Here is a 22,681-nt window from a genome sequence, read left to right as displayed (position 1 = left end):
CTTCTTAGACTTTCTAAAAATTTAAACCAAAGCCTGCCACAGGGAGATGAACCAGAATAATTTGATCCGGATGTTGCAGTGTGCATCAATTCATCCACTTTTAAACTGATTTCTCAATAATAATAGACAAGGAAAAAATCACAAGCATTCACACACAATGAAAAGTTAGGAATGGTCAGACCTGTGGTCCATCAAGACCAGCATCCTGTCTCCAACACTGATGCTTCAGATGAAGGTGTAAAGAGCCCAGAAGGAATTGCTATTTAGAGCAGAAAGAGAAAAGGAAGGTTTTTTTCAAAATCCAATCTCATAACTACCATGGATTATGCCTTTATGAGGAAAAAGAAAAGGAGTACTTGTGGCACCTTAGAGACTAACCAATTTATTTGAGCTTGAGTATGCTCATGAGTATTATTTCCACGGTATGCATCCGATGAAGTGAGCTGTAGCTCACAAAAGCTCATGTTCAAATAAATTGGTTAGTCTCTAAGGTGCCACAAGTACTCCTTTTCTTTTTGCGAATACAGACTAACACGGCTGTTACTCTGAAACCTGCCTTTGTGAGGATCGCCATCCATTATACGCAAAAAGAAAAGGAGTACTTGTGGCACCTTAGAGACTAACAAATTTATTTGAGCATAAGATTTCGTGAGCTACAGCTCACTTCATCAGATGCATTTCCTCCTTTTCTTTTTGCGGATACAGACTAATACGGCTGGTTCTCTGAAACCTAACCATTATACATTTCTCTCCTAGCTGAGGGTTAACCGATGATGGTACTATTATTAGTTATACCAGTATTTAATCCCTTAATTCTACTATAGCCTATTCTCGCAAGTGTAAATCACATTAAGAGGAAATATATACACCCATGAAGAGAGACCAGATGTATGAAAATTAACCACACAGAAATAAGACAACACAGAGGGAACCATACGAGAGAGTAACTAAAAATAGGGTGTCACCTTAAAAAAAAAAAAAAAAACCTAGAAAATTAAAAAGAGAGAAAAGAATTAGGAAGCATTACTAAATCAAGAAAGAGGACTTAAAGACAAAACTTTTAGATTAGTCAACTGCGTTCATGCTCCTCAGTGTATCCCTACTAGATGTCCTGGATCTTAGAGAAACATTATCGCTCCCTATTTTGAGGGTTTATTAGAACACAGTGCTTACATTACTGTTAACTTGGGTATGTCTACGCTCTAGACTTCTGCCAGCATAACTATGTCAGTTGGGTGTGAAGAGGTATGATCACCAACCAACACAGCTGTGCGAGCAGAAGCCCCAGTGCAGGCACAATTATACAGGCAAAACTGCAATTTTACTGTTATAGCTTGTTCTCTTCAGGTAAAAACATAGCTTTCCCAGGATAAGATACAGTCATATTAATATAGTATACTGATGCACTATACGAGCAAAGTGCTCCTACTACAGACTTGGCCTTAAAGATTTAAGCCTTAAGACTAAGCTTACAGCGGCACAGCTGTGCTGATAGAGCTGTGGCACTGTAAGAGTGCTCATGTAGCCGCATGATGGCGCCAGGAGAGAACACCCCCATCAACATAATAAAAACCAGCTTAATGAGCATCTCCCGCCAACATAGAGCCATTGCCGCTTATGCCGGCAAAACTTATGTTGCTCAGGGGGGTGTTTTTTTTCACACCCCTGAGCGACATAGTTTTGCGGACATAAGTGCCTGTGTAGACATGGCTTTAGCTTTGTCTATACCTTAGGTCAACCTAGCTACATCACTCAGGTGTGTGAAAAAACATCAATGTTTACTCATATTAGTTAGTTAAAATAAATGAGCCATGAGCGCTTGTTTGGAAAACTAAAGTACAGGTACCTATATTTTATTAAAATACCGAACAAAAAGTTGCATGGATCTGAAAAACTACGTTAAAAAATACACAAGTGTCAGACACTGAAAAATCACTACCTTACAAATCCAGACACTCATTTATAGGGAATAAAAATGTAAAAACCTCAAAACAGTTGAAATAGTAAAAGATGCATGAGTCTCTTTTTCGTTAATGACCAATTAGCAGTTAGTAAGCGTATATGTGAAATGTCCACTTTCTCAAAGGAATAAAAAACATATTGCCAACAGTCTTCAGATCAGCGTGTTGATGAAACACCCAATCTGCTTTGGGAACTGTAACTACAGTTTAAATTCCTCCGTGCATCAGTTACAAGTCTACTTTGTACAACACAAAGCTACATTTGAGTACAAGAGTTGCAGACTGCAAATTCCATATTTGGAATACAATCTTACATAATAGTTCCTTAAAATGTATTTTTATCTGAGTACAGCATGGTGTGAGATAATCTGGACATGTGCTTTTACTATACAGATGTTCCACTATTTTTAAGGTCAGAAATAAGTATATTCTGTTTAAGGCTTGCCCACTTCACTGTGCTGTTACCACAATGCATTCAGTCTATTAATTATAAATAACAATATCTACTACACAATAAGAAGTGTTTTCAAAGCCAACCAGAGATCCCTCGAACTGCTGAAGCTTAAATTACTTATTTTACCTGACCAATCTGTGGTCAGTGATTAATGGCACTGTCAACAGAGATGAAACTGGCTATGTTCTTTGAAATTTTATTCTGGGAAGCTACAGAAAAACTTGTGTATACAACCTAAACCAAAACAGTATGAGTTTGCCCCTAGTCAGAATGGTTGTGTCCGCACCCACCCCCTCACCCCACCCCCATGCTTCTCTGCAATATCAACACACAAGATTACTGATATGGATACTACAAACAGCCAAGTTGCCTCTTATGTGCCCCTACACAATCACTTCCAGTTGCAAGTGACTTCCTGGGTCTCTTGCATGTCTACACTGCATCTGGGAGCAAGCCTCCCAGCCTGGATCCACAGATTACACTAGCATGCTAAAAATATAGTGTGTAGACATTGCAGCTCTGGCTAAAGCCAGGGATGTGGTGGTAGAGAGATGGACTTGAGAGCCTGAGACACAATGTCAAAGCAACATCTCTACACAGTTATTAGGGGGTTTGCTCCCAGATGCAGTGTAGACATACCCCTACAGAAAAAAAATCCCCTTTTTAGTTTGTCACATTTACAACTGATCCCTTCTGTGAGAACTCAGTCTTATGAAGTCATTTTTTCACCTTGTTGCACCAAGATTGGTAGGAAGGAGGGGAAGAAAAAAACAAAAAAGATTTCCAAGTGTTGTGGTAAATTTTAGGAAACCTAAGTTGAAATACTTAAAAATTTGGTTGCATGGCCAATAGCAACCCAACAGGTCTATATCAAGAACATTCCCCTCTCTGAAGTAGTACCAAGATTGCTTTTATTTAGCATCACACTGTGTATTCTTCAGGACAGTATTATTCTGTATTTGGAAAAATACCTAGCACATTTGGAGCACTACCCCCAATCAACTAAGCACTATTAATGTCACCATTATGGAACTGTAAGTTGTAACTGCACTTGTTTATTCAGTGTGAAATGCTTGTAAAGGTGTCTGCCTGCACAGTGTTAGTCTAAACAAATAAGTACAATATTGTACACGTTTTGACCTGAGCTGTTAACCAGCAAAACCCAAATATTGGCTGTTTCCCTTTGGAGGAGAAACTAGTATTTCTTTGATGCAATCTTGTTTACTTACAAAGTACCTACACTGTATTCCATTTCCCCAAACACAGTAAGAATCAAAACAGCAGAAGATAGTCTCTTTGCTTACTGCTCCAAGCCTCTTTCCAGACAGCACCCTACCCAAAATCTCTTAGCTTTTTTCTCAGGATCAAGTTACAAGCTTTTTCTCTATGGCTTCCCTGCTGCCTTCTGACTGCTTCTGTGCCATTTCTGTTGCTTCTCTCCTTGACTCACACCCCACTCCATCAAACAATACCCGGTCACAAGATGACCCCTCCTCCCACATAGCTCAGATTCCTGACCGGCCTTTCATGTTGGCTGTGTTTTGGGTGATGACTCCTATTGTTTCGGCTATCTATTCCATAAAGGGGCTTAACTTGTTTTTACATTTATCCCAAATGAAGGATGACCATTACATCCACCAGCTTCAACAAGGTTTCATTCAACTCCCAAACAACACTATTCCTTAAGGTATTATTGTATCCCTGACAACTGTGTTGTAGAAGTCAGCTATACAAAACAGAAAATGACTGCAAAAAGAGAATTTCCATTCAACATGTTTCAGAGTAACAGCCATGTTAGTCTGTATTCGCAAAAAGAAAAGGAGTACTTGTGGCACCTTAGAGACTAACCAATTTATTTGAGCATAAGCTTTCGTGAGCTACAGCTCACTTCATCGGATTCAACATGTCTGCTTCTCTACTTCGGTATTCACAATGTATCAGACAAGTGATGAACTATTATAAAAACAAAAGTTAAGCAAAACCTGCACTACTCTGTCTGTTTTAAAACAACAAAAAATTTGGACTCAGGATTAACACTGCCCTTTATAGGTATCTCCTACATGATCAGTCAGCCCTGAGCCAACACTAGCCAACTCTTTTTTAATCAGCTAAATTGGTTTTCAAAAGTGCTCAGAATCCGAAACATGGCCCTCCAGGGCATGCACAGGGGGCACAGAACTCCTCTGGGGCCAGGGCAGGAGATGATAGTTCCACTGGCCCTGTGGCCAAGGCACAGGAAGGGCAGGGGGAAGGGGAGGAGAACCAGCTCCTCCGTCCCCGGGCCAGGGCGGTAGAGGACAGATCCTCCAGCCCTGAGACAGCAGGGGGAGATCCAGCTCCTCCGGCTGCTTGAGGAGATTACGCACCGCCAGCTCCAGCACCACAGGGGGACAGGGGGGAAGAAAGAAAGCTCCACTGACGCTGGGGAGAGGCAGCTCCTCCGGCTGCAGGGGGCACAGAAAGTGTCCCTCCAGAAGTGGCCAAATTTTTATACCTGTGCACGCCCCTGACATCCCTAACCTCATACTTTGCATGGTGACAGGTTTCAGAGTGGTAGCCGTGTTAGTCTGTATCAGCAAAGCAACAAGGAATCCTTGTGGCACCTTAGAGACTAACAAATTTATTTGGGCATAAGCTTTCATGGGCTAGAACCCACTTTATCAGATGCAAGGAGTGGAAAATACAGGAGCAGGTATAAATACATGAAAAGATGGGAGTTGCCTTACCAAGTGTGAGGTCAGTCTAGAGAGACAATTCAATTAACAGTAGGATACCAAGGGAGGAAAAATAACTTTTGTAATGGTAATGAGAGTGGTCCATTTCAAACAGTTGACAAGAAGGTGTGAGTAACAGTAGGGGGAAATTAGTATGGGGGAAATTAGGTTTAGGTTTTGTATTTATACCTGTTGCTGTATTTTCCATTCCATGCATCTTATGAAGTGGGTTCTAGCCCATGAAACCTTATGCCCAAATAAATCTGTTAGGTTTCTAAGGTGCCACAAGAACCCCTCGTTGTTTTTGCTAACCTCATACTGTATGCCACAGTTTTTCTGAGTAAGATAATAGACAAAACCTAGCAGTATGGGCCCTATATTGACATGCAAAGAGGGTGTGTGTGTCAACTGAATTGGCTTTACAAGATTGAAAAGCCCATCAAGTTACAGGCTGATATGTTGGAAGCAGTGGGCAGTGTTGCCAACTCATTTTTTTTCCATGAGTCTCTATTATTATTTTCCTTAAAGCCCCAACTCCTGGAGCCAAGTGGATATGTGATGATTTCAGCCTTCATTCCTAAAGAAAAAGTAAGTTTCTAGTCCTCAGGGCTATGGAGAATGCTTCAAAATGTGACCCCTGAAGGCTCAAAAAGCAGAAGGCAAATAAAAAACATCAAGTCTCATGATTTTAAAGCCACTCATGATTTTTGAACATTTGGGGTTGGCAATACCGACACTATAGCAGATGGCACAACTTCAAACATGTTATCTTGATAGGATTTTTCAGTCACATTAAGCTTAGTGACTGAGCTAACACACCCTTTTTATTTGCCAAGACAGGGCCTTAGCCTCGTCTGGGCCTTAGCCTAGTCTACACTCAGAAAGGTTTGCCAGTTTAGCTATACTCACGAACAGTCCTAGTGTAATGCAAATTACACCTGCAAAAAGTTGCTTTGCCAGGATAGTTTATACCAGTTTGGTGTGTGAAATAAGATATATCAGCAAAAGAACTTTTATGCTGGTATAACTGCATCTACACACAGGCTTTTGCAGATACAGAAGTGTAAAAAAACCAAAAATTAAAAACCACACCTTACACTGCTAACCCAGAAGAGGTTTCTAGTGCAGACCATGCCTTCATGTATCAACACTATAGAAAAAAATCTGTGGAGGGAGCTGCGAGAGAAGGAGGGAATATGACAGTCTTCTTTCAAGACTAGAAAACATCCTTTATACCAAACCAATTCTTAAAAATTGATGAGAGCTTTTCAAAATTTACCCCATGCCTATATTTACCCTACCTATTTTATACCTTAGTCATATTGACTATGGCCAGTGACAATTCTTGTTCCATAAGACTGTACTAGGGTGAATGAATGAATATTAGATGCTGGACTCAGCCTTAGGTGACAGACTTAAAAACCAAATCTTAATTCATTTTGCCTACAATTTAAATAGTAAAGAATTTGAAAAGCTCAACTTAAGTTTACATAGTACACCCCACTCAATATAAACCAGTTCTCTGCAGAAACAAACCATAACAGATCAGAAGCAGGTCAGCCTTAAAGACATAGCTGATGGGGGGGGAAGACACGGAAGGGGTATGTGTAGCAACTTCATTGATACTTACCAGGTTCAAAGCCACCCCTCCCTGCCCAAATTAAATTAGAGTTACATATCTGTTCTAGATAGGTTTCCTCATCTGTATAGCACAACCTTGATAAAGAGGTAAAGGCTACTATATTTACACTAGGTGCTCACATTTTCCTTCACCTCAGCTACTTTTCTGAAGTGACAAAATGAGAATAAAACTACTCCCTTCAAATCACAGACTAAGTGTTTTCTAAAAACCACCAAGAATGTGTTTTTAAGCTCATTTTCATTACAGCTAATGTCCAGAAACCTGTTTCACTGGAGCTGCTCCTCTGCCTAATTGAAAGACACAGAACTGGAATTGTAAATGTGTTCCCCACTAGCTGAGCAGCATTACAGAACTTTTATGCGCTTGAAGAATTTATGCAAGCTAATTCTAGAAGTTTTATTGCGGTACTTTGTTTAGTTATGAAACTAAAGTAACATTCTGACAGTTTTTACTAAGTAACTGTAAAAATAACGATAATTTTTATTTGCTAACTGTGAGGTCTGGTGATAGTTTGTTACCTTAAACAGCAACATACTTTGAACAACAAAAACGATCTTTACTACTGCTCCTCTTCCAAATTTAGGACAGAGCGACAAGCTGCCAGAGGTAACAGTATTCACACCAGTACATTTTTCCATTAGTATAATAGAGAAGCTACCTTCATAACCTATGAACAAAGAGTTTATCCAGTACACTCAAGGATTTGCTGTGCCATCTGCACCATCTGCTATAAAGTCAGGGGAAAGGTAAGGATGAGAAAATGCACACCAATATGTTTGCATTTCTCATGTGTTTACCAAAACACCTCTAGCCCCAGCAATTTGGCTAATAACACCCCCATTGCAAACCAGTTCCTTGTTTGATTTAAAGATAAAATGACTTTAATTAAACTCCTCCCCTCAAGTTAAGAGAAAAATGCCAGCTACACAAGACTTCAAGTTCTTCAGGGCACCAACCATATCTTATAGAATAAAGAGCGATGAGTGAGTAGCACACTTTTGAATGCTGTAAGAAACAGTTTTGTAAATTTGTCACCACAGTCCCCCTTTACTTCTGGCAGCACTTACGTCTGACAGTAGTTGCTGTACAGAGATAGCATAGTCCCTGTCCCAAGGAGCATAGGATCTGATGATCATGCAGAGTCATGGGATATCCTCCCCAAAAGAGATTTAAATACTAAATTTTCATCCAAGAAATTAGGAAACAACATTGATGCTTAGAACAAGTCAACAAGTTTTGCACTTCCTGCACAGAATGTTTAAAACTGTTTAACTTTTTATGAGCACTTTAAACTTGCAATATGAGTTAGTGAGTGACTTTTGATCATTAACTATGCTATCAAAAAATGGCTTAGATATCCACTGGCCCAAGTTCTTCTCTCAGACACACACCCCCAACCCAACTGATTTAATCAAATGAAAGTCTGAGGGGAAATCAGAGCCTTGAATATGCAATGGGGGAGGAGTTGCTAGAGAATATAATTTTAAATTAAGGTTTCAAGCACACTTCGAGGTTCTCAAAAACGTGCACAATTTTGATTATATTAACAAAGAGGCAGTTGTCAACTGTGGGGGGAGAAGGTAGTCCATGATATATGGGCCTTACTTATTGTAAGTAGGAATTGCTATTCATAAGAGATAGGAAAAGAAAGTTCTGAATAAGGGTGCCGTTTTGTAAAAAACGGCTGTATCGTCAGTCAGATTTTCTCTTAGATTGCTGGAATATTCAATTACGGTTGCTTATATTAGTGCATCACTCATCAGCATTTATGCAATTATATAATTTATAAGACTCAACTAACAGCTTTGAGATGGAAGCTCTTACAGCAGTGTTTGAGCAGATGTCTACTGACCATGAGTCTGGACCATAGAAGCATTGCTATGCAAATGGCTTTTGTCACAGTGACAAAGCATCTGTAAGTCTTCAAAAAGCAACACATGCTGATACTTATAACCAGGTCCAAGAGGCCTAGGATATTAGAGGCTTTACTGACCCTCCATTCCAGCCAAATAAAAAAAAGGGAAAAGAACAAAGCTATCCCAAAAACCTACCCTCAGCACCCTACACAGCTGTTTTGTGTCTGTTTTTACCATCAGGTAAGTTCAGACAAGTTGTTCAATCACATCAAAATTAGAAAGGTAACAATTTTAGCAAGACAAAAAAACCAAATTGTGAAGTGACCTGCACAGATTCCAGCAGCAGCTGGAAGCAGTAAGGGGAGATTTAGTGCCAGTAAGTGTGAAGTCTCATAGACAAGGAGAGAAAAGGATAGGGAGGGAAGGAGGACATGGCCAAGCAGCTGTACCCAATTATTTAAACAACACCACACAGTTTCATCTTGTCTCATTAATGCTATCCTAAGATTGCTTCTTCATCTAACCAAACATTGTAGCTACTGCAAGGATTGGCAAGAAAGTAGTCCACAAGAGGATCTTTATAAAAATGGCCCACAAACACAAAACGTTTGAGAACCACTGTTTAATAAGAAGCACTTGCTGCTCTACTGGTGATCTTTGAAAGGTTAGCAGATGCCCTGCTCATTATATTATGTAATAAGTCAGATACCTACATTTTTTAAAGATGAAGATCCCTTGCAGTAACTAGAAACTCTACTGATAAAAGTCAAATATAATTAGTCTTAAGTGAAAATAAAGCAGTGAAGAAAAAAGTCAAGAGTCAGATGAATGCACTGGTTCAGAGGGGCACCACACTCACAAGCTGGAATCCAAAGACACTTGCACAAGAACGAAAAAAGATGTAATTATCTTCTAATCCACCCATATGAGATGCCACTCCGAGTAAACTGTGCACATGTCCAAAATACACATTATCCTTCTTCTGGCATTCTTCACCCAGCAATGAAAGTTAACTGTTGACATTTAAGTTATCCTTGTTAAGTTTCAATGTTAATACCCCACTGACATTGATTTGAGTAATTTACACCTCTGACTGTTTTTATTTCAGGCTGTCTGCAACCTTAGGCTTTTTATATATGAATGTTTAGTTTGTGGAACTAAGCTAGGGGAACCAACTCCACACTAGCCTGCCATTCTCTACTGTCCATGTGCACCTGCACAGTTAGTTAACGCACCCTGATCTAGACCTGTTTCACAGAGGACTAGATCAAAGGACATTAACATGCTGTTAGAGCACAACATGCTCATGTGAGGGTAGATTCACACCGCAGCTTACCACAAACTCCTGTTCCTGTAGACAAGCCCCAAGTTATTTTGCACCTGAATAAACTAATTGTAAGGGTAAGCTGCAATGGGGCAAGTCATCGTTCATACTGGTGAAGCACAACTACCATAGGTGCTTAAATTGGTGCAGCTACGCCAATTTAAAAAAATAAAGCGTATAGACAAGGCCTCAGGCTGACATCACTACACCAGTTTACACACAAGGCTCATCTTCCCTAGAAAGTTTAATTGTGTTTAAACAACTGAGTTACGTGGAATGATGCTGATCTTGACAAGTAGTGTTCTGTATCTTGTCACAACTCTGTTGTTTTTCAAAAGTCCTCTTTAAATATAATTAAGCTTCCTAGCAAAGACAAGCCCTTCGAAATATAAACTAAGACTATCTTCAAACATAAGAGCAGAGACTTCAGAAAAAGTGGACCACAAAAAGGCAGCCGCTAGAATTAAATACCAGCTCACTAGGCCACTGCTATTGGTCCAATTTAAAGAAAGGAATGGGAGATAAGAAAGTTGGAAATAATGGCTCAAAAACAAAAGATGTGGAAGATCTACATCCTACTCCCATTTAGATTAGTTTTTAAGTCAAAAGGAAGTCATAGCAAAAGAGCATATACACCAGCCCCCCTGAGCTGATTAAAATTCCTACTGGCAAAAAAGTGACAACCAAAGTAGTTTTAATCACTCCACCTAATTTATGATATTTCCAAAAGAAAGCCCATTACTGAAAGAGAAAAACATTCCATAAAAAGTCAAGAATCTGAATGTGTAGGTGCAAAACGAGACAGGAAGCAGCAGTATCACCCAAATGCATTCATGGAAAGCATTACAAATGACAAGTTCTGCTGATATTTTATCCTGGAGTCAGAACTATACTCCAGAACATTAAAACATGATTTAAGTCTGTACTGGGAGGGACCAATTTTGTTACAGACAAGAGGGCCATCACATCCCACAGCAAGCCTGATTGATGGATTATCGTTCCCCCTCACTTAAACACATGCAATGAAAAGCTTGGGCATCTCATTCTCCCCCTTCAGAGATTTGCTAAATCTTTGTAGGGACTTTAAAAGTGTGTGTGTGTGAGTGTGTGAGTGAGAGAGAGAGAGAGAGACTGACTTCAGGCAACAAATCTCATCTCCCTCCTAAAGATTTGCTAAATCTTTGTAGGGACTTTAAAAGTGTGTGTGAGAGAGTGTGTGTGTGTGAGAGAGAGAGAGAGAGACAGACTGACTGACTGACTTCAGGCAACAAATCTCATCTCCCTCCTAAATTTTTGTTCCTACTGGGCAAAGCATTTCCTGTAGAATGACTTGATGTTTAACGTCTCAAATATATTTTGTCACAGAAATGAGTACTAAAATTCATGATTCGCTGGTTTCCAGACACTTTGTGTGCATGCACGTGTGTAATATAGTACATGAAACTATTACGATATATTTTATAATGCTATACATTTCTGTGTGCAAGAATCAATTTTTTTGAAAGACAAACCCCATGATACAAAGAAAACGGTACACAAAGGCAATAAAACACTTAGAGAAACAAATGTTTCCGTAACTTTTTTCCGCTGAAACAGTTCATAAGTGATGAAAGCCACATAAGAGAAGCTCCAGCTTCCTATTACTGTGTATGTCAAAGGTCCTATCAGGCACCAGATGGGAAGTAAAGAAAAGTTATGTGACGTACTTTGTTTCCACGATAACATTAAACACCTAAAATATCCATTGGATATAAATTAGCTACATTGTTGGACTCTTCAAAGTGAAATATGCATCATTTAACAGGAAGCTTGATTACAGTTTGACTTTCCAGGATCAAAAGTACAGATGACTTTAAATAGCACAAGATATATAAACTAAGATCAACTCGCTCCAATCCTTCCCATGCTTTTTCCAAAGTCAAAAGCAAGTATTTAAACAGGACTCATCCTGATGAAAAAAGTACACAGACACTGAAAGTTTATTTTAACTACACGCTCTCCTATTTATAAAGCAGCCCTCCTACAAGTTGCATGTCCTCTGGAATGGTGGCCGAATGTTTAGCATATCAGACACACAAATACCTTGCAATGCCAGTTACAAAAGTGCCATGCACACACCTGTTTTTATTTACAGCATCACCTGAAAGCGAGAAGTGGGCTGCATTATCTCCATTAAATGTAAACAAACTTGTTTGTCTTAGCAATTGGCTAAACAAGAAGTAGGACTGAGTGGACTTCTAGGCTCTAAAGTTTTACATTGTTTCGTTTTTGAGTGCAGTTATGTAAAAAAAAAATCTACATTTGTAAATTGCACTTCACCTCATACAAGTATTGTAGTGCAATCTCTTTATCGGGAAATTGAAAAATACTGTTTCTTTTGTTTAACTTTTTACAGTGCAAATATTTGTAATAAAAAATATAAAGTGAACACTGTAACTTTGTTGGAATTGAAATTAATATGTAAAAAAAATCCAAAACAATAACAAAATATCAATTGAAATTTAACAGTGCGATTAAAACTGTAATTGATTGGAATTCATTTTTTTAATCATTTAACAGCCCTACTTTTTTTTAAAGTGTGTCTCCAATAGTACGCAAACTTTTCTATGAACCTGTCAATTTAATAACTCAAAATTTAAGTTGTGTAAAAAAAAAAAAAAAAAGAAACCCAAAGCTTTTTAGAAACTTTACACCAACAGAACCATATTCACTGCTACAAAATGCCCTTAAAACATTTGTTTTTAATCTATGTACACACCTTTCTGGAGTATTTGAAACTTAAATATTGTATGACTGGATCTGAAAGCGAAATTGATTTCATAGTCAATTTAACTTTCATTGTCCAAGTTGACAGCAATACAAAGAGTGAACTGGATTTTAAGTTTCCATTTTTAGTACCCTAATGTACATTTTCATAGATCATTGTTAATCAAATTAAGAGCATTAGCTTCTTTTCTTACTGAAAACTTTTTAAATTAATAGGTATGTGTGTTTCTTTACTTGTATACAAAATGCGTTAGTAAGAACACTAATGTTTACTGTACAAACCTTCATTATAAGTTAAAGGAAATACTACCATAAACATTTCCTTCCTCTGAACTGGTCTACATGATGTGGTGCTCACAACACCAGCAGCTGCTGGCACTCTGCCCAACCTAGAGGGTCCCATCATTTCTAACATTAATGGAAATGTACCCGTGGAAGCACTGGTGAAGAGACAATTGGCCAAAAATGTGTTTTGAGCACAGGAAGTTCACCCCCAGATTAACTATAGTGATGCCTCCATAATGCGTAAAAGCAGTCCTTTTTCACCTGGAAAGAAGATCTTGCGGTTTTAACCACATGGCTTAGGTCCTGGACAACCTAGAAGCCTCCTTTCTCTTCAGATATTATCCCAGAAGCAGAAGGGAGATAAAGCATTTAAGTAGGTAGTTTCCAAATATGACCATAGAGATGGGAATAAGGTTTTCCCAGTGGAGGACCTCAAATCTGAAATCTGTCTCCCCCTCTGATCCAACAGAACTAGAGAGTCAGCAATATGCCCAGAAAGTCAAGACCCACCGATTTACACAGACTTTTGCTATATTTTATAACTAATGTTGTAGTACAATGGATGAACTAAATAGCTACAGCCATCTAAACACTCAAAGCATACTGCTGAAGTTAATATTTTCCCATGGGCAGGCTACATTGCCTGATATTGTTAGTTCCCATCTGATAAAAGACAATGAGTGCACCAAGTGGAAAATGGTTGGTTCTAGATTATTTAAAAAAAAAGTTAAAGCAAACACTGAGACTATATAAGTCTATTATACAGATCTCTATCTCTCTCTCTATATGCTAGCAAAGCAGTCCTAGGATGTATGCACCTTATACTGGCAAAGCTGTGTTGTTGCCGATACAGGGAGTCCCCGGTATAGGTCTCCCCCTTATCCATTGTTATGCATATCCATCACTCATCAATAGGGAAACGTGTTCCGACTGACGTCGGTCCCGATCTGCATATCCATCATTTTCACTTACAGTACTGTACTCGCTTCACCTTTTGTGTCGCTTTTCTGTGGGTGCTTACTACTCACCAGACGCCAACACCCCCTGCCCCACCCCCAACACCTCCCGTCCACAGGGCCGCTGATCAACTCCTCTCCCTCCCAGTGCCTCCTGCCTGCCGCAATCAGCTATTCAGCAGCATTCAGCAGGCACGGCGGGAGCGGACGGGGGCGGCGGGGGGAGAAAGAGAGGGAGGAGCAGAGACAGGGTGTGCTCCGAGGAGGGGGCGGAACTGGGTGGGGCGGGAAGAGGCAGGGCAGCCATGAGTATGTACAGCTTATTCCAAGCCGCCGCTGCCACCACCACCAAGCGGAACAAGCTATACAAGCAAAAGTGCAGCTTTGCTGGTATAACTGCAGCTATACTAGCTGCGCTGGCAAAAGCCCCTTTGTCAGTCACAATTCATACCTCACCACACCCCTCACTGACATAACTATACTGCCAGAAGTCGGTAGCATAAACCTGACTATGAAATATTAGTTAATACAATTCAAATACACTAGCAGACTGAAAATATTCAACCTCACTCAAAAGAAGAGCCATCATGCTATATTTAAAAAAATCCATAGAATAAAACCTGAAACCAAGGGTTACACCACCATTCCTAAACGTGGACTGCTTTAGACTGCAGGCATTTTTTGAGAGTTCTGAATATGGCTGATCCAAGACCAAAACCACTCCCCTTTTAAATACATGTGCTCATATTTGGCAACCAAATATGAAATATTTTACAATCAGACAGCATAAGAAGTTCAAATACAGCCTTTTTGATATTGCTAGCATTCTAATTTGTCAAGTTTATGTAGGATAAAGAGTGAGAACTTTAATAGCTTTTTTGAAGGGGGAGGGAAGGAAGGGAAGAGATTTTTAAAGACATTAGACACATAATTCTCAGAAAAGTCCCTCCCCAGAGATTTGTGCATCACCAGTTTATTTAGCTAGAAGAAAACAACCTGAAGCACAGATGACCTGCAATTAGCCTTGACAGTGTTTCTAATCAATTTTGTTAGGCAACTGAGGGGCTATATACAACATTTTTGCTTGAGACTACCAAGAACTATGGCACTATCACATATCTCATGGGATGGCAGAGAAAGAACAAGCTCTGCCTGAGAATTCATGTGACTCAAAGTAGCCTTATGTGGAAGGGTTTCTGTTTTTTAAAATGAAAACTGGAAAGAATGCAGTGAGAAGCCAGTGACCGATCATAACCCCCAAAATATGTCCTGTAAAAGCCTTAAGTTGTTTTACAAAAAGATGGTCTAATGTGAAAGTTAAACAGTGGGAAAGCAATGAGAGTTTGAAATGACAGTACATGACTTGCATTTCTTCAAAAACATTAAAGCAATCACATTTCTTACAATTAAGATGTGTGGAAGATCTAGCAATTCTTGGATTTCATTGGGTACTACATTCTGGTTACTTCAGCAACCAAGCATACTGTTTCTAAGGCCTGGTCTACCCTTAAATTTTGCTGGCATAAATGGGAGTGGGATGAGGAAAAGTCACCCCTAACTGACATATGCCTAGGCTGGCAAAAGCCCCAGTGTAAATGCAGTTATATTGGCAAAAGAAATCATTTTGTCAGTATACAGTTTAATATGTTCAGGGAACTTATATATAAAACTATATATATATATATATATATATATATATATATATATACACACACACATATACACATATATACACATATACATATACACACACACACACACACACACACACACAAAACTGCATCTATACCAGAAGGATATGCTGGTAAAGCTATACTAGCAAACCCTACGGCAGTGTACCATATTTAAAACACAGAAAATTTTCAAGAGAGTGGATGCCTAAAATGTTCTGAAGAGCTGAACCAACAGCTCCCCACTGAGGTCAGTGGGGAGCTTCTGCATGTCCAGCACCTCTAAAAATCTGGCCACTTATTGAGGAGCCTAATTTTAGGCATCCACTTGTAAAACAAATCTCCACCAGCAGCTGTACAAGCGAAATGGACACCCAGTTCCTTCCCATGCAGAAAACAAGATACAAGAACATGTTAAACAACAAACAATAAAGAAGCTCACCTTTTTGGCCCCAGCACATCTGCTACGCATAAGCAAGGACTTTGGTAATGGCCAAATTCATTATTGCTCTTAAATTTTCAATCCTTTTATGATGTTTTTAAACTATAAAACTATCGTTACATTACAGATATGGCTCGTTGTAGGTAAAGACTAAGGGTGGAGTTTTTAAAATTGCTTACTGAGAGCAACACCTTTTGTCTTGGTATTCTCCATTTCCCCCCTTCTGAATTCTAAGAGCCACATTTATTTGTAGGCATTTGGTGAAATGTTCAACCCCTGCATGGATTAAGATCCACAAGAAAGGCCACTGTGCATTCCATGCTTATCCTTTTTCTCAGGCTATCAGCATCCTTGAAAGGATTTCCACTGGCAGAACACAGCATTTCTTTACAACATACTTTCAGGAAAAGTACTCAAGAGACAGTGTGCACCTTCATAATTCACTTGAAGTTTATTAAAGTGCATCCATGTTTCCACATTATCTAGAATGGGGACAACACAACAGCCTTCTGCCATCTGGAATTCATCTGAACACCAAAAGCTTCACCATTTTTTACCACAGGTCATCACTTACAATACATTAGGAATAGGGAATTCAGGTTGCCAAGAGACTGGAAAAGGTACAGGCATGACTTACTTCCCACTCTGGTCAAGCTGCTGTCACTTCCACTGAGGATTGGTTGATCTGCCATTTGTAGAGCCCACATAGGATGAGGAGGCCTCCAAAAGAGATCTTTCTCACCCCACCCAACCCACTCCCAGGGAAAGCTTTTTATTCAGCTTTAGGACTGTCCTGTTTCCAGGTTCTGCAGTAGCCCTGACTGATGAATACAGAGAGAGAGAGACAAGTCTATTCCCTTAGATGTAGCCACAAGTTACCTTTGAGTTCAAACATTTAACATTTCTGGAAAGAGCGAACACATTACTCTTTAAATGATAATCCTTGTTAGCTTTACAGCAGCCTACAAATTATTGCAGTTCTCTCCTCCACCTCCTTCCACAACTTAATTAATTGGACATTATCCATTTTATACCCAAATTTCCCTGATCCAAAGAGACACTTGCAGCCTTCTCCTACACAACATATATAACCTGTTCATTTGTAAAGTTACTACTACTTATTCCAACAGCAGGAAACTGGTTTGCACGTAATACAACAAGCTAGGGGGAAAAAATAGTATCGGCCAGAAGTGTGGCACAGGTAGAAGTATCTAATTTCCTACCCAGTGAATAATAAGGGAGGCTGCTGAGTTGCCAGTCAGATGATTGGTGCTCAGAAAGGCTAAGAAAAAAAAAAGCAGAGAAACAGAATGCCCATGAAAGATGGTGCTACTGGGGATATGTGCTAATTATAGATGTCCGCCACACAAATAATGCCTTAAAAAGAAAGGGGTAGGGCCAGGGAAAATTGCTCTGTTGAGGCTTGGTCTACACTTCAAAGTTAGATTAACAGGAGTGTGAAAAACCACACCACTGACTGACAAAGATATGTTGACTTAACTTCAGGGTTAAGACACAGCTATAGTGACAGAAGAATGCTTTTGTCAACGTACCTACTGTTGGTCAGGGAGGTAATGTTCCTACACAAACGGAAGACCCCTTCTGTAAGTGTAGGCTATAGCTACACTATGCAGTTCTGCCAGTGTAGCTATGGCATTGTGCTGTCATACAGGCAGGTAGTTGTTAGTTTTGCCAGAAAGGCTAGCAACCCAAATAGGCTTTGTTACAAAACTGAAATTCATTCACGGCTGCAACACACAGTTTGATTTTCGGAGGGAGATAACGTCTAGCATTTTGTTACAGCCTGGTAACTGTAAACTCAGTTGCAGTTGCCAAGGCCAAGCACCTTAATTAGTGTAAATCAGGGATTGACTTGCAATTTTTAAAACTCTTGGATAAAAAAGTCTCTATTTGGTTAATATTTGAAACACGTAAACCAGTTTATTATACTTTTTGGGTTAAAAGGGAAGAAGCACAATTTTTTTAAAAAGTGTGGTGAATTAACAAGTACAGCTCAAATTAAAATTAGCAGGCTTGAATTACAACAGTGAATGTGGATTGTTTAAATGATGTGCAAGCCAAGTTCAGACAAGATATTGTAACTCATGTTGCTGTTGCACGCTGTATCAGCCACTGCCTTGAGCTTGCTATTCTAAATCAAGACTATCCCAGACTGAAATTTTGAAAATCCTTTTCAAATTCGCTAGAATAGGTTTTGATCATTGCCCTGTATCTCGTTCAGGATATACAGCAGAAACTCAGCCAGGGGCTGACGTAGCCCAAATTAGGGGCATTCTTAAGGAAATCTAAAGGAGATTCTGTTTTGTTCTCTAGAATATCAGCTTTCATTTTTAAGAGAACAATGTCTCTAGCTTTTATGGTTACAAAGAAAGCACCATGAGCCAGATCCAATCCAAGCCTGCTGCAGATTCTTATGAAGGCATCAGTTGTAACAGTAGCTCTGAGGGGTGTGAACTGCCCATTCATTTCATTAAGGTGTTAAATCCAATGCCTAGGGATGATAATTTAATTGTTGATCATTTCATTCTTCATGTAAGAATTGAGAGGGAAAGTTACAGGCCTGCATAGTTTTGGTGCCAGACGTGGATGGCATTTAAGACATACAGCCATTTCCCTCATCTCAAAAAATAAAGGAGCTAAGCCCAAGGAGCCTAGCAGGGCACACTGGCATACTGAACCACTACAGAGTGGGAGCAGAACAGATTTCAAGGAGTCCAGTGAGAGCACACACTTTCTGAACATCTGCACAATCAACAAAAAGCAACATTGCATTTGGCAACTCCCAGGGGTGTAGCTTGGAAAAGTATCACCACCTAAACCCCTTACCCTATCTCCCTCCCCATATGCATCCCTTGACTAAAGGCTCTTACTTTTCCAGGACACAATCTCTTGTTGTTCAAGGCTTTGCAAGAGCTAGAAGGTGCTAGGCTGAAATTCCCAGCAATGAAAGACTACCATCTTTAGGCATGGCAAATCTGAGGGGATAACTTTTCTGCATCTTTGGAGACAAAGCTGCTGGGGGAGTGAGCAAATAAAATATATATCAATAAGATCTGACAGAGTTGCCAGATTTAACAGGCTACAAAAACCACCATTCACATGATTTCAATGCTTTGACTCCACATACTGATTGGATCATGAGACATTGGCTCATTGTGGCAGTGCACAGACTGTCTGCTAAACAATTTTACACATGGACTGAGTGAGGAGGAAGAGTGCTCTGTGCCCATGGTTGCCACTGAAATTATACTCAAATTATATAACAGATCTACAAGTGACAATGCACATGCAGGTTTAACAGACCTTTTAACTGCCAGGCCACCTGCCTTTCTGTTTACAGTGCTCTTATTAGCAATATCATGTTTACTGTCCCCTTAGCTCTGCAGTGGAAGAATGTGGGGTTTTCACAAACTTAAACAAGCCCACACACACACACTTTTTATATATAAAGGAGCATATATATGTATATTTTCACACGAACACACATATGGATGCAGCAAAAAGACTTAATGCAGACAGGATTGAGCAGCCCTCCTCTAGTTACTTTGAAACACCAGACACTATTCTCTACTGGCTTGAAGGAGGTCAGGGGAAAAAATCCCAAATCTGTGGACAGATTCACAATAAGCACTCAACTTCAACAGCAGGCAGCACAACAGTAGTGTTGTTCTGAATGATCAAATCTAGATTTCAAACTAGAGGGACATCATCTATGATACCATTTCAGTATTAGAATTTTTTACTTGAGCTTAGTCTCATTTTTAATTGCCACTCTCAGGTGAGCACTGACAGAGGCATTTTTAGTTTATAATAAAGCAAAGACAAAAAAAAAAAAAGAGCAAGAGTCAGACACTTAAAAAAAAAAAGAAAAACATGGAAAAACCCTGACACAGTTGTCCAAAACAGAACACACACAATGTCTTTACACAGTCACAAATGCATTAATATTCCACAAACTTTATTTCAGAGACTAAGACCTCACCCTGAAAACTGGAACTGCTAAAGTCTTAGCTGCCTGTGGACAATGAAGTTGCCAACCTAGTATAAAAGATACACCTTCTCTAACTAACAAATTGTTCATGTTTCATTTTGCAGATTTTACTAGGCAATGTTTTACAATTAAGACTTAAATAATTCCTGCTGGAGTCTTGTGCTGTGTCAGCTCATACATAGTTATGAAAGGTACAATATGTAATTATATTTGTCATATTCACCTGCATGGTAAAAAGCAATTAGCAAGTTCTTAAAGAATAACAAAAAAGATTTTTGAACAAGATCCAACACTCATGTTTGTGAGGACATTGTCATCAAGCTATTTACAGATCAGAATTAAAAAATACAACACTCAGCTGTTTGTAATAGTCCCTTGAAATGAGACTGTTCACGAGTGTGCTGGGTAGCTGACACCATACCGTTCTTAAAAAAAAAAAAAAAAAAAATGCAGCAAAAAAGAAGGGTGGGGAGAAATAAGATTCTGGATTGGGCGGGTGGGGTGGAGCAGGTAAATAATTTCCATCCTATCATACTTTCTTTAGAGAACAATTATTTATATTTCTTCAAATTAAAGAAAAACAAACCACAATTGTAAAGAGATAAAGGTACTAGGAAAAAAAAAAGTCAGACCTCCAATGACAACTCATTATTAAAGCTGATACTTTTCCTCCCACTAATAAATACAAATACAGGCTTACAGTTAGCTTTGTAAGGTTGTCATAATAAGCCACAATATTTAAGCAAATAACAAAAGCTTACTCTAAAGCTCCCAGAAATCACACCAGCTAGAATTAAGGGTTAAAAGATTAGACATTCTGTTTACAAGCTAAAACTTGAACTTCAGATCTTCTGCTTCAACCACAGGCAGCAGCTTTGACATATCTCTCTTAATTATTTCAATCACAATGTAGGTACCTTTATGGAACATGTTTAATTCACATTTAGAGACTATTGAGTGGTAACAGAGCAAGAAATGTAGTAAGAACCATGTTTAACTCATAGTTACAGCATATGGGTACAAAGAGAGCAAGAAACGAAGTAACAGGCAACCATCTAGATTTTCAGTACGATTTTGTTCAACCATTGGACCCTGTCTCTAGCAGAGTTCAAACACTTACCTTTTGTAGGACATTAGCAACAGACATGATAGGTGCTGTGTGGACATACAGTCCCGGCCCTGTTCTCACCAGCAATGTGTTAACCAATGGGGCCAGACATGCCCAAGCACAACTGAGCCACCTAATACCCCCTTGAGAACTTTGGTCGGGTCCGGGCAGGTAGGAGCTACCCCATCACAGGCCGGAGCAGTTACGCCATGGGAGCACCCAAAGCATTCAAAACAGTTCACTCTTACAGCAGAAAGAGAAGGAAGCGTTCCCAAGCGATGCTACAGCCCAGAGGCCACGGCAATCCCTGGGAACGCTATCTGGCCACAGCTCCATTACAGCGCCGCACTGCTGGCGGGGTCAGGCGCCACTGAGCAGCCCCACACCACGGGCGCTCGCCATACTCCGACCGGGACCGGGGCTGCAGAAAACTATTTCAACCTGTTTCTCTGGGGGTGGGAGGAATCACATGAACGCCCTTCTGGCTAACAACGGCGCTTCCGCTTCCAGCCAGGGCAGGGCTCACCCTATGGCCCTGGGGCCGGTGCCAGCAGGGTGCCCGGCTGCTAGGGGACTGGTTCCCTGCCGGGACACCTCGGGGGGCTTCCTTGCACAGCGGCGCGCCGGGCAGGGAGAGAGGGAGAGAGGGAGAGAGAGACAAAAGGCGGAGGGAGCTGCCCTGAACCTCACCTGTCACCCCGGCCTCCCGCAAGCATCCCCCGCCCGGGGCGCCCCCGGCCAGCGAGCCGCAGCTGCCGGGCCCCAGGGCGCCCACACACTAGGCGGGGGCTGGACCGAGCCCGGCAGGAGCAGCTGCGGCGGCCGACCCCGGCCGGGCTGGGGCGCGGCAGAGGAAGGAGCCACCCAGCCCGGGTTCCCACCCAGCCCGGGCCCCTCCTTCCCCTCTCCCGGACGGGAGCGCGGCGCTGCCCCCGGGGCACGGAGCCGGACAGCGGGTGTCTCTCGCGGACCCTGCCCCGCGGCTCGGGCCGGCCCCAGCGCTCGGGTACGGGGGCGGGATCCAGCCTGCCGCCGCCTGTCAGGCCCCCCCCGCTCGCTCACCTGCCGCTGCCACCCCGCGGCGCAGGGGACCCGCCTCCCCGCCCGGGACTCACCCCCGCAGCCGCTGCGCGCCCACCTCAGGAGCAGCCAGACCCGCCGCCGCTGCTTGGGGAGGAAGCGGCCACCATGTTACTTTCACCCCCGCAAGCGGCTGGAGGCGGATCCCGGACCCGCCCAGGACTGGGGAGCGGGCCAACACGGGCTGCGCCGCCGGCTGCTTCACCGCCAGGGGGCGGCAGAGCGCAACGGCTGCCCCGCGCGGCCCTGCCCCCGACGTGCGCAGAGCGCCGCGCCCCCTCAGCCGCCTAGCACCGCCTTCCAGGGCCTGGTGCAGGCACAGCTTGAACCCGTATAATACTGGGCTGGGGCGGTGGGGTGGTACCAGTGCAGTCCCAGTGATATCCGCACAAGCCCTGGTGCTGCACCCGC

General features: G+C 41.2%; 1 protein-coding gene across 1 annotated transcript in view; it reads right to left on the bottom strand.

Moving 5' to 3' along the window:
- DENND4C (DENN domain containing 4C) overlaps positions 1-22,391 on the bottom strand; it is a 118,292-nt gene extending 95,901 nt beyond the window's left edge. The window contains exon 1 of the mRNA XM_077817698.1: positions 22,306-22,391. The gene's annotated coding sequence lies outside the window, so the exon portion shown is untranslated. The remainder of the gene's footprint in view (positions 1-22,305) is intronic.
- Positions 22,392-22,681: the final 290 nt, after the last annotated feature.

This window comes from Eretmochelys imbricata, chromosome 5, assembly GCF_965152235.1.
Source record: "Eretmochelys imbricata isolate rEreImb1 chromosome 5, rEreImb1.hap1, whole genome shotgun sequence".
NCBI classification, from domain to species: domain Eukaryota; kingdom Metazoa; phylum Chordata; order Testudines; family Cheloniidae; genus Eretmochelys; species Eretmochelys imbricata.
The sequence above is the reverse complement of the archived record's forward strand: the minus strand, read 5'-3'. Positions and strand labels throughout refer to the sequence as shown.